At 32.7% G+C, this 14,535-nt stretch overlaps 1 protein-coding gene across 1 annotated transcript in view; it reads left to right on the top strand.

Moving 5' to 3' along the window:
• The first annotated feature begins 2,824 nt into the window (after window positions 1-2,824).
• The window catches only part of LOC118203168 (ATP-dependent RNA helicase DDX55), a 96,929-nt gene continuing 85,218 nt past the window's right edge, over window positions 2,825-14,535 (top strand). Inside the window, exon 1 of the mRNA XM_035375423.2 lies at window positions 2,825-2,985. The gene's annotated coding sequence lies outside the window, so the exon portion shown is untranslated. The remainder of the gene's footprint in view (window positions 2,986-14,535) is intronic.

Genomic DNA, 14,535 nt, shown 5'->3' with positions numbered 1-14,535 from the left:
ACTGAATATTGTAATGAAGGTTCATTGTGTTCTCGATGAAATTAAATAATGCAGAATTTTTAATGTAATACTACTATATTGAATGCTTTAAACTCTTTAATTAAGTTAGCATAAAAATATTCAAATTAATTGCATTTTTATTTGAAATTCCAACAAGCAAACTTAAAACTGTAGTTACTTAAACTGTTTTTAAGTATTTTAAAATTTTAAATGCATTTATTTGCAACAAATATTTTAATTGTAGTAATTAGCTTTATAAAATTGAATTTTGATTCTTGTTTTTAATGGAAAGTCAAAATCCTTAAATAAGTATAGAAACAGACAGCTATGTATAAATATTTACAGCACTAGAGAAAAGTACTCAAAGAAACTCTGTTTCACATTAAATTTACTGGGAGTTAATAAACAATAACTAAACTTTGACAAAACAAATAAATTTCCATTAATTGATGTAATAAATAAACAGAATATCAGAATGAAATGAGTAACAATGCAAAATTTACGAAAATATGCATATCAATACATGCAAATTATAAAAATAATGGGTAAAAGTTTACAATTGGGTGAACTTTGTTTTTTGGGGATTCTTTTTTGACGCCAAGATCGGTGCCAGGAAGGCACAATTTCAAGATGGCCGCTACACAAAACCAAAATAAGAAGTCAAAAAATTGCACAAACTCTGTGTCCATGTACACATCAATCTGTTTTCACTTAAAAAAAACATCTTAGAATTGCACAAACTAGGCATTGCACACTGCCTTAAATTTGTCCATGTATACATCAATCTATTTTCATTTAAATAAATTCAGGAAGCTAAAACACAGTTAAAACTATCATGGTAACCAGAAGTGAGGTTTCATCGGCAAAATTTTTTAAAAAATTGTCGCTAATCCATAGCTAGGGTTTTCAGCGCCCAGGGACAACTGAAGATTTCGTGCCCCCTACTGCTTGCCAAGGATGGAAAACATTTAATTCTAACATGTCGTAACATCAGTTTGGAGCCCCTTGGATTCTGCGCCCGGGGATAGATGCCCCCTCTAGCTACGCCCCTGCGCTAATCGAAGGGGCACCCAATTCTACACTAGAGCCAAATAATGAACAGTCAACGAGAAATATATACACTGCATGAATTAAAAAAGAGGGACAAGAAGAAGATGCATGAAATATGCTTTAGTTTCTTCCTTTATTTACCTTTAGTATTACAGCTTTTCAGTTATACAATGAATATTTAAACAATGTCTGGAAAGAATTAAAAAAGTCTAATTATCTGAGCCAAAACTGTTAGTATTGTGACAAGTAATATAAAATTATATAATCAAATTAATAAATCTGAATCAAGATAAGACAAATTATAATAAAAGAATATATAGAATTACAGGAAAATTAGTTTATTTGAAATATGAAAACAGCCTACAGTATAGCATCAGATTAAAACATTAGAAGGGTACCTTGGATTGTAAGAAGTTATTAATATAAATTAGAATATAGAGGAAAGGATGAAATGACAAGACTGGAATTTTAGAAAATCTGTTATTCAGTGACAGATTACATTCTTTTGATAAGATGGACAGAAAGCTATTTTGAAGTAAGATCTTATTTGTTCAAAATGTTTTCTAAATCTGGAACACTGCACCACTAGGTAAGGTTTGAGACTGTATATCCCAGAATGAAAATATTAATTAAAATGTAACTGAAATAATAATACAGTAATTTTATTATAATTCAATAAATGCACAAAATTGTGAGATAATTACTTCAAAGTACATCAAATTTAGAACTACAGTATACAAAAGTTTGGAATACAAAAGATCCCAAGTGTGAAAAATGTGAATGAAAAGAGTACCAGCTACACAAAATTCTTTGCTGAACCTAGATGTATACAGACATTTTATGATGAAAAAATGATTTTTAAAACATTCTGATAGAAAAATATGAAACTCTTTGATGAGATCTAATGAAAATATCAACAGAATCAACTTGAAGATGTTTATAAGTTTTTGCAAAACAGTACGTTTTTTATGAAAAAATAAATAATATTTCTTAATTTCTTGTAGAGTTTTTATCCATAAAAATAAAAGTCAAATATTATTGTCCTAGCAGTTCGTACATGTGGTAGCAAAACAGTACGTTTTTTATGAAAAAATAAATAATATTTCTTAATTTCTTGTAGAGAGTTTTTATCCATAAAAATAAAAGTCAAATATTATTGTCCTAGCAGTTCGTACATGTGGTATATAAATATTGTTAAGAATTAGTTCGATTTTCTATTCCTTTTCATTCATTACAAATAACTGTTTTGCTAATAACCGAAATATGAAATATACTGTGACCCAAAATGTTGTTCTATGCCGTTTAATTACTTTTTCTTACTGTTATTTATTTCACTTAGAGTGCAAGTAGATGCGTAGCAATACAATAACAACAGTATTCAAATTATAATAATTTAATTCAATATAAGACACAGAGTAATATCATATGTAAATTTTCTGTCAAACATTGTGAATTATATGTAATAGGGAATGTTTACAAACTAAGAACAATATCTGTGAATTTAAAAATGTTCTGCCTAAAAAACACTCAAGAGTTTAATAGTTAACTCAAGAGTTTAATAGTTTTCCTATATCCTTAAAGTTCAAGTGCACACCACATAACAGCGATAGCAAATTGTTACCGATAACTGCTGTGCTTGTTTACGATATAATTTACCTATTCTAATTGCCAAGCAGTGATAAATCAAAGAGTAGGGCAACCACCGTTAGAACTATATTAACCCTGCTCGTATGCCATTGGTCAGCAAAGATAATGTAACGATGACGTACAACACACTTCCGGGTTCCGATTTGCGGAATTGTAGCTCGTTCGAAATAGTGCAGTCTGTAATTGTCTAAATATTGTTTATGATGGATACGGATTTTGTCACGTGTGTCATTTTTTGAAGAATCGTTGCTCTAGCTTTTAACTTCAGCACATTTTACTAAAAGAAAAGTAACCTTCTAACTTATTTTATTATTTGTTGGGGGTTAGGGACCGTAAATTCATTTTCTCTTACTTATAAATATGTCAGATTTTTGTACTCTCTTATTATAGCGGCCCCCAAAATTAAATGACTAATCAACCGAAATACCTTGTCGAAATTTCACGTTGCTACCTGTTACATTTCGGTAGATTAGCCATTACATTTTGGAGGCTGCAATAATAAGGAAATAATCAGAGTTTTCTCTTAGACAGATATTAAAGTATTTATTAATTTTGAATTCAATGCTCAAATGTGCTTTAGCCCACTGCATTGCGAAGTTTACTGCCGGTAAAAAAGGAAAAATGTCTAATACTTTTTTTGGGTAGAGTAGACTTTAAGGTACCCCTTGTATTATGGTGAAGTTGTTGTTTGATTTATCGCCAAGTAGTTGTTTCATTTATGGTAGCCTGAGTAGTTCAATGTTATGGAAACCCTATTGTGACGTAATCGGGTGCCTGATTCGGGGAAATTTTGAATCATGGGATGTGTTGTAAGCGTTTTTGTGGTGTGTGTTGGTTTGATTCTTTAGACGGTAGAATGGCCGAGTGTAGTAAGATTAATTTGAAGTTTCTGTACGATTTGGAGCGAAAGGAGCTTTAATTGACTGGTGTGTAAATGAAGGTTTACTTAGTAGCCATTATAAGTGTCCTGTATGTAGGAAGGATATGTGTCTAGTCGAACGTAAAAACTGTTTAGATGGATTTGAATGGGTTTGTAGGAAGAAAGGTTCAGATGGTCACTATGTGAAGCGTTCAATCAGAAAGAGTACCTGGTTTGAAAAAAGCCATTTGAGTATGATTGATATTTTAATTTTTACGTGGTTCTGGGTGTACGAAGCAAATTCGAAAATCATGGTAAGTGAATACAGTCAAAAGTCTTTAATCCGGACTCGTCGGGACTTCGGCGATTCCGGATTATCAATTTTTCCGGATTATAGATCATCAGTTTAAATCTGGTAAAATGGCATGCAGAAATTATAAAATTAAAAATATTAAACCGTAATTTATAAAATAATGAGCAATTATGATCTAAAGGGTATCAAAATTTACAAAAAAAGAAGCTTAATATTTATTTGTTTACTTTATTAAACATTTCTTTCAACGCGCGCATGCGTACCTTACGCATAGCCGAAATTAGAAAATTGCAACCAGAAAACTATTTGATTTGTATTCGTGATATTTATAATGACGAGCAATTTGATTTAAATCATATCAAAGACGGAGTACATCGAGATTAAATACTTACTACATTTAGTAAGGAATTATAAGCCGAATAAAATAAAAACACCTGCCCTGAAGATAATGATAGTGCTGACAGATCAACTTCCAATTCATTGTGTGCCACGACGTCCCCCCGCGCAGAGCAGCGTGAAATTAATAAACAGATTTCGGAACGGTTAGATAAACAAAGGATATACCTTTATCCATTTTTTGTAGCAATTCGTTTTTTGTTTGATGGACATCGAAACATACTTTTATTTTCTAGATCCTTTGGGAGCTCCAGCATCGGAAATTCTATTTGACATAATCGAAAGTTCAAGCTTACTTTTATAAAATTGCTCTTATAGTCTGCAAAAAATAATAAGCCGGATCCAATTCGAAGATTAAGGAACAATGCAATCATTAACATTAACTGAAATAGATAATTAGATGTTTTTAGCTTATACCATTCGTTATACATTAAACGCGCACGCGAAAACGTATTCTGCGCTTGCGCAGACGCATATGCGCAGTCGTAAATGTCTTGCGCGCACGCGTAAAACGCCTATGAGCATGCGTCAATGCGGCGCATGCGCAAAAAGATTTTAGCTTTGAGGTCCGGATTATAGATCATTCTGGATTATGGGTGTCCGAATTAATGACTTTTGACTGTATTTGCTTTTGGTAGTGCTTAAATGTATAACATGTTTTTCCTTTTTTATGTTATTTTATTGTTTGGTTTAAAATGTATTTTATTGAGATTATGTATTTTTTGTTTGCCTATATTGTAGAATTTGTTGCATCTTTGTAAGTGAAAATATATTGATGTGTACATGGACAAAGTAAAGGAAGTGCACAATGCATGTTTGTGCAATTCTGGGATTTTTTTTTAAAGTGAAAATAGGTTGACGTGTACATGGATAAAGTTAAAAGAGTGCGCAATGCCATTTTTGTGCAATTCGGGGATTTTTTTAAAGTGAAAATAGGTCAACGTGTACATGGATAAAGTCAAAGGAGTGCGCAATGCCATTTTTGTGCAATTCGGGGGATTTTTTTTTAAGTGAAAATAAGTCGATGTGTACATGGATACCAAGTTTGTGCATTTGTTTGTCTTGTTATTTTGGCTTTGTGTAGCCCAAAAATCGCCGCTTTGCAAGCCAAAATAACGAGTCAAAGAATTGCACAAAATCGGTATCTATGTGCTGCCAAAAATCGCCAAGGGGTACCCTAAACTATACTTTTACCCTTTTTTTTACCATTATAGCAGTTATTTCTTCTACCGTAGCCACAATAGCATATACGGCCGTCCTCAGAATCGGCTCTTTTAACGATCTTCATCTGTGATTTACATTTTCGCACTTAAGAAGCAATTAGCGAGGTTTCCTCCAAAAATTTAAAATAAATTTCCTCTGACCCTTGTAACAATTTATAAATAAATGTTTGATTAGGAAAGCCAGGCTGGCCAAAATAAGGTCTCAAAGGACAATTTTTTGATTCCAATACCAATAATTCTTGGTAACAATAACAACAATAACACCAATAACAACATTCATCTTTAAAAGAGACATTTTTGAAGGAATTCGAAGATAGGAATTAAATTTTAAAATGGCGCAGTAATGCATAAATTTTCAGTAACCAGTCAGGGAGCTGATTACAGCTCATTAATACACAAATATTCTATAACCAGTCAGAGAGTTGATTACATCACGCCTAGAATTAAAATTATTTAAATAATCATACATAATAAAATCATTTAAAAAATGCAAAATTAAATTGTATTTTAATATTTAACAGCCATAAATAATGTTTAAAACATTAGATTAAATTTATAGATATTAAAACCAGTTACTTTTAAAGTAAAGTGACGTTATTGATTACATCATCCACAACATAAAATTTCATAAAATATCATAAACAATAAAATTTTTATTTCAAATAAAAATGTAAAATTAAATTGATTTTTAATATTAGATGCCATAAATAATATTTAAAACATGGAATTTATGCATAATAAAATGCATTATTTTAAAAATAAAATGACAACAAAGTGTCGGTTACCATAAATAACTTATCCAGCTATAGGTTTACCATAAGTCATATTACTCCCCAAAAGAAAAATCGCCAAAATCCATGCAACCGTCTCTGAAAGTAGCACTGATAATAGTGATATTTTTTAAAATTTAGTATATTTGTTGTTTTATTATTTAATGATTCAAGGAAAAAGTCTTAGTTAATTAAAACAGATGTTGCTTACTATAGACATTATTAATATGTAATAAAGCATTGTGCAAATTATATTTGACCATAAAGTTTGCATGTAGATTGTCTTATGGCCATGGGAGCACATTAAAATTTTGGTAAAATACATTTGCGGGTACCCCTTGGCGAAAATTCTCGATTTTTGGCGGTACATGGATACCAGGTTTGTGAAATTCTTTGACTTGTTATTTTGGCTTGTGTAGCGGGGCAAAAATCACCATTACAGAGAGCCAAAATAACAAGACAAACAATTGCACAAACTCGGTATCCATGTTCACGTCGACCTATTTTCACTTAAAAAAACATCAGAGAATTGCACAAACTATGCATTGCACACTCTCTTGACTTTGTCCATGTACACGTCAAACTATATTCACTTAAAAAGTAAAAGGAAAGCCAACAAAAAAATATATAATCTCAATAAACTACATTTTAAATCAAACAAAGAAATAGCATAAAAAAGGAAATTCATCTTTGCTCTACACAAAGGAAATATCCACTTACCTTATTTACGAATTAACTTGTCTTCAGTTAAAAAAAAATTCCTTAACAGCATCCAAAAACTTCCTAAAATTATCTGAACTCGAATCTGTATACTGACTTCGCCACATAAATTCGCAAAATAAGAGTCAGAAATATCCTCCGTACGCCATTATCTTCCGACCATACGTATTTCCTTCTTACATACAGGACACTTAATAATGGCTACTAAGTAAACCTTCATTTACACGCCAGTCAAATAATGCTCTTTTCCCTTTCTTTCTAAATCATACAGAAACTAATGTGGCAAGATTAATCTTGCCACATTCAGCCATTTTACTGTCTCAATCACAAAACAAGCAGTATACTTCCTAACCAACATACACATGCAAGCCCTTACGAATTTACCCACAATCGTGCAACCAATTACATCATATTAGGGTTTCCATAACATTTAACTACTCAGGCTACCATAAATGAAACAACAGCTTGGCGATAAATGAAGCAACAACTTTGTGATAATGCAAGGGGTACCCTTCTCTCTAACCAAAAGTTTTAGTGCAGGTGAAATGTTCCTTGTGATTTACTTGACAAAGCCTTACAAACAGATTTTTGAGATCAAGTACATGTAAAACAAACTGCATATTGCTTCTGCCTCTTTTAATTACTACAGTAGACGTGTTGTTAGCTTGAACTGTGCTGGGTATGAGACTGTGTTTTAAAAAGCAAGAATTGCTCAATTATGCTTTTCAATAAACATTGTGAATTCTGGCATAATTTCAACTTTATCTATTATATTTCAAACTTCAGTTTCTAATCAGAGTAATTCACTCATGTGAGGGTGAGGTCTTATCATCAAACAGAGATCACACCCACGATTCAAACTATCATGTTTTATTCCTGATTTATAGAAGAAAAGATAAACGGAATGAGTGTGTACAAATGGATTAAATATGTTTAGGAGAGTAATCACACTGGTTCCACTATGGAGATGTAAAAGTCACAGCTGACCACCTACATGTGGTCACTTTAGATCAGTTCCAAGTCCAATCGCCTATGCGCGACCAGTAAGCGTCTAGTTGTAGCTCCTTCGAGAGCGTTCTGTTAGACCGCCTCTGTTGGACTTCTCGAACCAACTGAACATCATGGAACCTGGAGAGTAAAGATAGGTATTGACGTCTGGTGCTTCCTTGAGGCACGATTCCCACACTCATAAATATCAGAAATACTGATACACTAATATCTTCTGCAATAGTGGCTTCCTTGAAGTAATAGAAAAAAGAGGAGGAGGTTGAGAAAGAAAGTAAAGGGGAAAAGAGGAAGAATTATGTATTCAAATAATCTGCCACCAAACTATGTAAAGGCAACTGGGTAAAGAAAGCAACAGATGCTTTGAAAATGATATATGTGATTTATATTTGATTGTACAGCTAAATTGAAATACTGTGTTATTGTTAAAAGATTAAGTGGTGTTAAAATATGTGCTATAAAAATTTTACAAACTGTATCTCTTATGAACCCACATTTTGTGTGTTAATAAGTTATGTTTTATTGTTATTAAAAAGGAGTTTTTTTATTTCTTGCTACATGAAATATAAATGATTTCAGTAGGAATCATTCATGTATGATCTTTTTTCCAAGATAAACTAAGTTACTCTCAAAGACCAGTAGGAATCAGGTATCAATGTAGGACAGAAAATGTTATTGTCAAGTGGCAAAAAATGCTATCATCATTATGCCAAGTAGTTAGGGCTATTAACAGTTTGAAGTTTTGGCCACTGGTTACAACACAAGCCTTACTTTAGCACCCCATGAAATCATTATTACAAAATATTTTGGGTTTCTCTCAAATGGTCATGGTAGTTACTTCAGATTCATGCAATAAGATCCTTCTTAGCATTCATGGTGTATTATACAAAAGATTTCTTATTACCCCAAGTTGTTCTATCATCAATGTGCCAAGAAATGAAAGAGCAGCACATAAGGGAAGAACATTATTTTATTCATCAGAATGTAGTAATTAGGGCTATTAACAGTTTGAAATTTTCACCACCAATTGCAACACAAGTCTTACATTAGCATCCCATGGAATCATTGATATTACAAAATATTTTGGGCTTATCTCAAATGACCAAGGTAGTTACTTCAGATTCATGTAAAAAGAACCTGCTCAGTGTTCATGATGTATCATACTTTTTATTACCCCTTGTTGTTCATGTCAGTGAATGGGACCTGCATGCCGATTCATTATTGTCCAAATATCGAAAAAAGTGTTCTGGATTCATGGCTGAAATCGATTGGGTCCCTATCTTGCTGGAATCACATATTATGGCACAACTGCTGGATCTGATCTTTCAACATTGTGCAAAACTCAAAAAGATCTTTTAATATTATCTGCTCAAACAGAAAAGCAAGAGCATTAGCATTAGCCTATTAAGTAGTCTCAGCAGCAAACCAAAAATTGATAGCAAATCAGTGCTAGGCTGCACATGTTCGTCCAGCATAGAGATTCTTTATCATCCATATATGCGAATTATGTGCATTGAAGCAGTTTTACCTGATGAAATATGCCTTGTCTGTGAATAACACTGAAGCCGGCAAAGGATGTTCCACCACACTGTTCTGCTGAAATCATACTGCAGAAACAACCTTCAATGGGTAATCAGAGTCTGCAGTAGCTGTAGATACTGTTCTTATTGTGGATGCAGTTGGTTCGTATTCAAGATCCACCAGATGGTAGTTCTGGAAAGGACTGAACTGACTGGCAGTAATTCATGTATGGCATATGGAGTGTCTTCTACATAATGAAACACCATTTCTTTGGTTTCAGGGATTCATGTTTATCTTGATGCATGGCACTCCTATCGAAAGAACTAATTTCATATGATCTTTGATACAGCCATACAAACATCTGTTCATTTAATGTATGTCTTATCAGAAAACACTCCTAGTACAAGCATGCAGTAGCTCACCAATTGTAATCAGCAGCACCATATGTTAGATGCATTTTCTGCTAAGTTAGCATTTGTGAAACCTTCCATCCTATTATCTCTGCGGGTAGTTGTCAAAAGATAGTTTTCAAAGCATGAGCATTTTACTACACCCTGTATCACATTACAGTTCCATTTGTGATCCTGCATTATAACCGTCTGATCCTGATTCTTTTGAGTAATGTACTCCTACCAGAAGTTTGTATATATGGTGGCAAATCATCTTGTAAAGTGGAACTTATATGTTTTATGGGTGGAAAGTGTTACTTTCTTCAATGAGGTATTTGCTGCATAAAATGGATATGCAGTTGTAGATACACAAGACAGAAAGTATCAACATTAACACATGCTTTTGGCAGGTTTAATTTCTAAAATTAGAAGTACTGGATCCATATGGAAAACTATCAGGAAAGAAGAACATAAATAAATAAACAAAATGGCTAGTAAAATAATTAAACAGTTAAATAATTAATTATTAAAATTAAATAGTAATAATTAGAATTATTAAACAATTAATATTAAAATTTAATAAAACGTAAAGACATATATAAGATATATGACCTACCTTCAGGGTGTAATGGACAGCACACTCGGCGCATATTCGAGAGGCCATGGTTCGAGTCCTTGCGAGGGGATTGCTCATGTCTTCAGTTTCCTGACATTGAAAAATTCTAAGCTACTCTACAGTGGCACCCGAACTAAGAAAGGTGGTGGATAGTGGTTCTCCACCACAGGGTTCGGTGATTGGGTCCCCTAATTCCCAGTCGTCATTTAAAAGGAGGAGTATATAAGGTATTTCCCCAGCCTTCATGGTGTAATGATCAGCAAGCTCGACGCTTATTCAAAAGGTCTAAAGTTCAAGTCCCGGCAAGGGCATTGCTCATTTTTCGCATTTACACATAAATACAAATATAACTTATTAAATAAATGATAAATAATTAAATATTCGAGATCTCTGGTACTGGACCTTGACTATTCGAGATCTCTGGTACTGGACCTTGTTTTTTTGCAATTAAAATTTAACACCAAAAATAAAAAATAGCTCAACTGGTCTCCAGTTTAATTTAAGCTCTGAAAATAGTGTACTATTTCAAGGGATGATAGAAATGCAGACCATTCTTTTTCCAGAACACCAGTAAAAAAATGTTAAAATGGTTAAAGTATCATTAAATGAAAATGTAGAGAATGCTATAAGCAATTTTAATGGATGACCTGTAGGTATGAAAAAAAAAAAAAAGAGAATAGTCCAACATTGTGTGACTGCAGTCTCCTCTCAATATAATTCTAGCTGTCAAGCAGAATTTGACAGGGGACCAAATTTTCAGTGAATCCGAGGATTAGCTGAAAAAAAAAATAACAAGTGACAATTTTCATCCCTGTATCTTTGGTTACACCTTTCTAAAAAGTCTACAGATGCTCCTTTCCTTGGAAAAGACACTAGTATTGCAATGTAAAATTTACTTGCTGTCATAAATTTATGGTACTTTCTAGAGAATAAACTTTTGACATGTAGGTGGGGGTTTCAATTTTCCGTAAAAGTCTTCACCTCCTTCCAAGGGTTTGTTTCCCAAGGAAATTAAAGCTTGCATTCAAAAGTAATTTTTAATATTAAAAAAATTAATTCAATTTTTAATATTAATTAATTCAATTTTTAATATTAAAAATAAAATTTTCAAGATCAGATTGCTGCTGAAATTGTTGTTCAGAGATTTGCTGGAGCCTTCTCATCTATGGCTTCGGTGTGCTCTGGCTCGAATATGATTATGATTTATCCTTAGTTGAGATATTTGTAATCACATTCTTGTTGGTTAAAAGGAATTTAGCTTTCTGTCATGTCCGATGCATTCTAAAACTTAATCCTATTTTATTTGTGTATATTTTCTTCATGTTATTTTTGATTGGTTGTTTTCTGTGCCTTGTTTGTGATTCGTTAAACCATGATCTGCTGTAAAGTTATATATATAACCCTTGAAAACCTTTTTGTATGGTGTGTTTTTTAGTTTTGCTGTGTAATAAATGTTTCTTTTTGGAACCACGGCGTTTTAAATGGTCAACAGCAGAGCGTGGTTCGTCAAAAGTTAGAATGTGCTGAGCTTTTTTTCATCAAACCTTCTATGCCAGTGTCATATTTTATCAAACCTTCTATGCCAATGTCATGTTTTATTGTTCACATGATTTTGATTTTGTGAATGATGGCTTTTTCAAGCGGAAGTGAAAAAAGAAGTTTTTGGTATTACACCATTTGATGGCGTTAATAACTTTACTGTTTGGTGTCAAAGGGTTCAAGCAGTATTTACTGCAAAAAAATTGGATACATTTTTAGAAATAGAAGCAAGTGCAGACAGAACTGCAGATGTTTTAAAATCAAAAAAGGCTAACGCTTAATTCTTGCACTTTTAAGTGATATACTAATAGTCTTGTTTCTCAAGTGAAGACACGGCATGTAAAATATGGAAGAAAGGGCAAGCTATGTATAGTGCTAAAGGAGCAGTGAGTCAAATTTTAACGTGTAAACGTTTAGCTTCCATAAGAAAATCTAAAGATGTGTCAATGAGACTACATATTGACAACATTATGAACTTGGTTAGTAGTCTACGTGTCTCTGGATCTGAAGTAAGTGACTTTGTTGTTATTATTTACATTTTAATGTCATTGCCAAAGGAATATGAAGATGTTAAGGCATCACTAGAAATTCAACCAAGTGATAATTTGAGTTTGGATTTTGTTACATACAGGCTTATTGATTCTCATTCCCTTATGTTCGATTACAAAAGTGAAAATAAGTATTCTAAACCAAATATGGACAATTCTGTTTGTTTGCTGCTTTTTTCACAAATGAGTATTTATGGATTCTTTTTACTGCATCCTTGAATTCATGCTATACTGTGCTATACACAGTTTCTGTTAGAGGATTTAGTTTTTCCTCTTACTATATTAATCTATATTATAATAAGATTAGATACATCAAAAGAATAAAAGTCATGGATCAGCCCTAAATAATAACTGTGAATCTTTTTGATTCCTGAGCAGTGAGGCATGAAATTGCTGGTAGTATTCTTTGGAGACGGCATAGACTCTACTACAGGAGATGGTGCTGATTAATGGATCTTATTAAACCCCATTATGTTTCATAAATGCTTTAAGTTGCTGATATCAGCAGTTCATCTGGGTTAAATCATGATGCTGAAATTCCTAAAATATTTCTTGATCTCATTCTTAGTAACTGCATACTGATGATTTGTATTATCTTCTTGTTTCTTTATCATCAAGCTCAAGAGTCATGAAGAAGATGCAGATAATCTTTGAAAATATCATCATAATGTATGTTCTGTCAGTAATTATTTCAAACAGTGAAGAAGACTTATTAGAGACCACATGAAATGTACCATGATCTTTTGTGTAGTGCTTCCAAATATCTTGTTGTAAAGAAAATTCCCCCCCCCCCGAAAAAAAATAACAGTATTTATTGTAAAAGAAAAGCACATTCTGTTAAATTCTGTAGAAAAAATAATTGTGTCTGTCATAGCTGTGGGAAAGCTGGTCATTTCAAAAGTGAATATTTTGATTATCTTAAAAAAAGCAGGCTAATTCAAATAGTATTAAGTATGCATCACCTGCAATATCTTTTATGGCTAGAAATCTTGTGCATGATCAATTTATTATTGATTCTGGCTTAACTTCTCACAAGGAATGGTGTACCTCAATAAATCTAAGACTGGAACTGTTAAATGCGCGTCTAAATCGGTGGTTTTAGAATTGGAAGGCATTGGTGACATTTGCGGCAAAACTAAGAATGGTGTTGAAATAATGTTAAAAGATGTTCTTTTCATTCCAAAATTAAACGGACAATTAATTTCTGTCAAAAATATTGAAGCAGCAGGTTTGAGCGTAACTTTTAAAAATGAAATAGTTTACATTGAAAACAAAATCAAACATTTTAAATTTGGATATTTGGACAAATGTGGACAATATTTTAGTGATTTTTCACCAAATTTATATACAGCTTTAGAAGTAAAGAATTATAATTTATGGCACAGAAGACTAGGACGTTGTTGTGATAAAAAATTAAAACTAATGAATCTTGCTGCAAAAGAAACATTTTGTGAGGTATGTGTTCTTGCCAGACAAAGTACGTTGCCTCTAGGAAAGGGTCCTCGCAGAAAAGAATCCAAACCGTTTATAACTATACACACTAAATACATACATCCGTACATACAGGCATTTCAGAATCTGGTTCCAATAACAGAAGAGTACCGACTTTGTTTGGGGGCAATTAGGGAGCAGGGTTAGAATAGAGAGAAGGGTACCCCTTGTATTATCGAGAAGTTTTTATTTCATTTATCGCCATATTATTGTTTCATTTAGGGTAGCCTGAGTAGTTGAATGATATGGAAATCCTATTACGATGTAATCTGTTGCATGATTGCAGTAAATTTGTAAGGGCTTTGATGTGTGTTGGTTAGGAAGTATATTGCTTGTTTTGTGGTTTAGGCGGTAAAATGGCTGAATGTGGTAAGATTAATTTGAAGTTTCTGTACAATTTGGAAAGAAAGGGGAAAAGAGTACTGGTATGTAAATGAAGGTTTACTTA

The sequence above is a fragment of the Stegodyphus dumicola genome, chromosome 10 (genome assembly GCF_044657685.1).
Source record: "Stegodyphus dumicola isolate Sdum_Otavi_A_Nest chromosome 10, ASM4465768v1".
NCBI lineage: Eukaryota > Metazoa > Arthropoda > Arachnida > Araneae > Eresidae > Stegodyphus > Stegodyphus dumicola.
The sequence above is the reverse complement of the archived record's forward strand: the minus strand, read 5'-3'. Positions and strand labels throughout refer to the sequence as shown.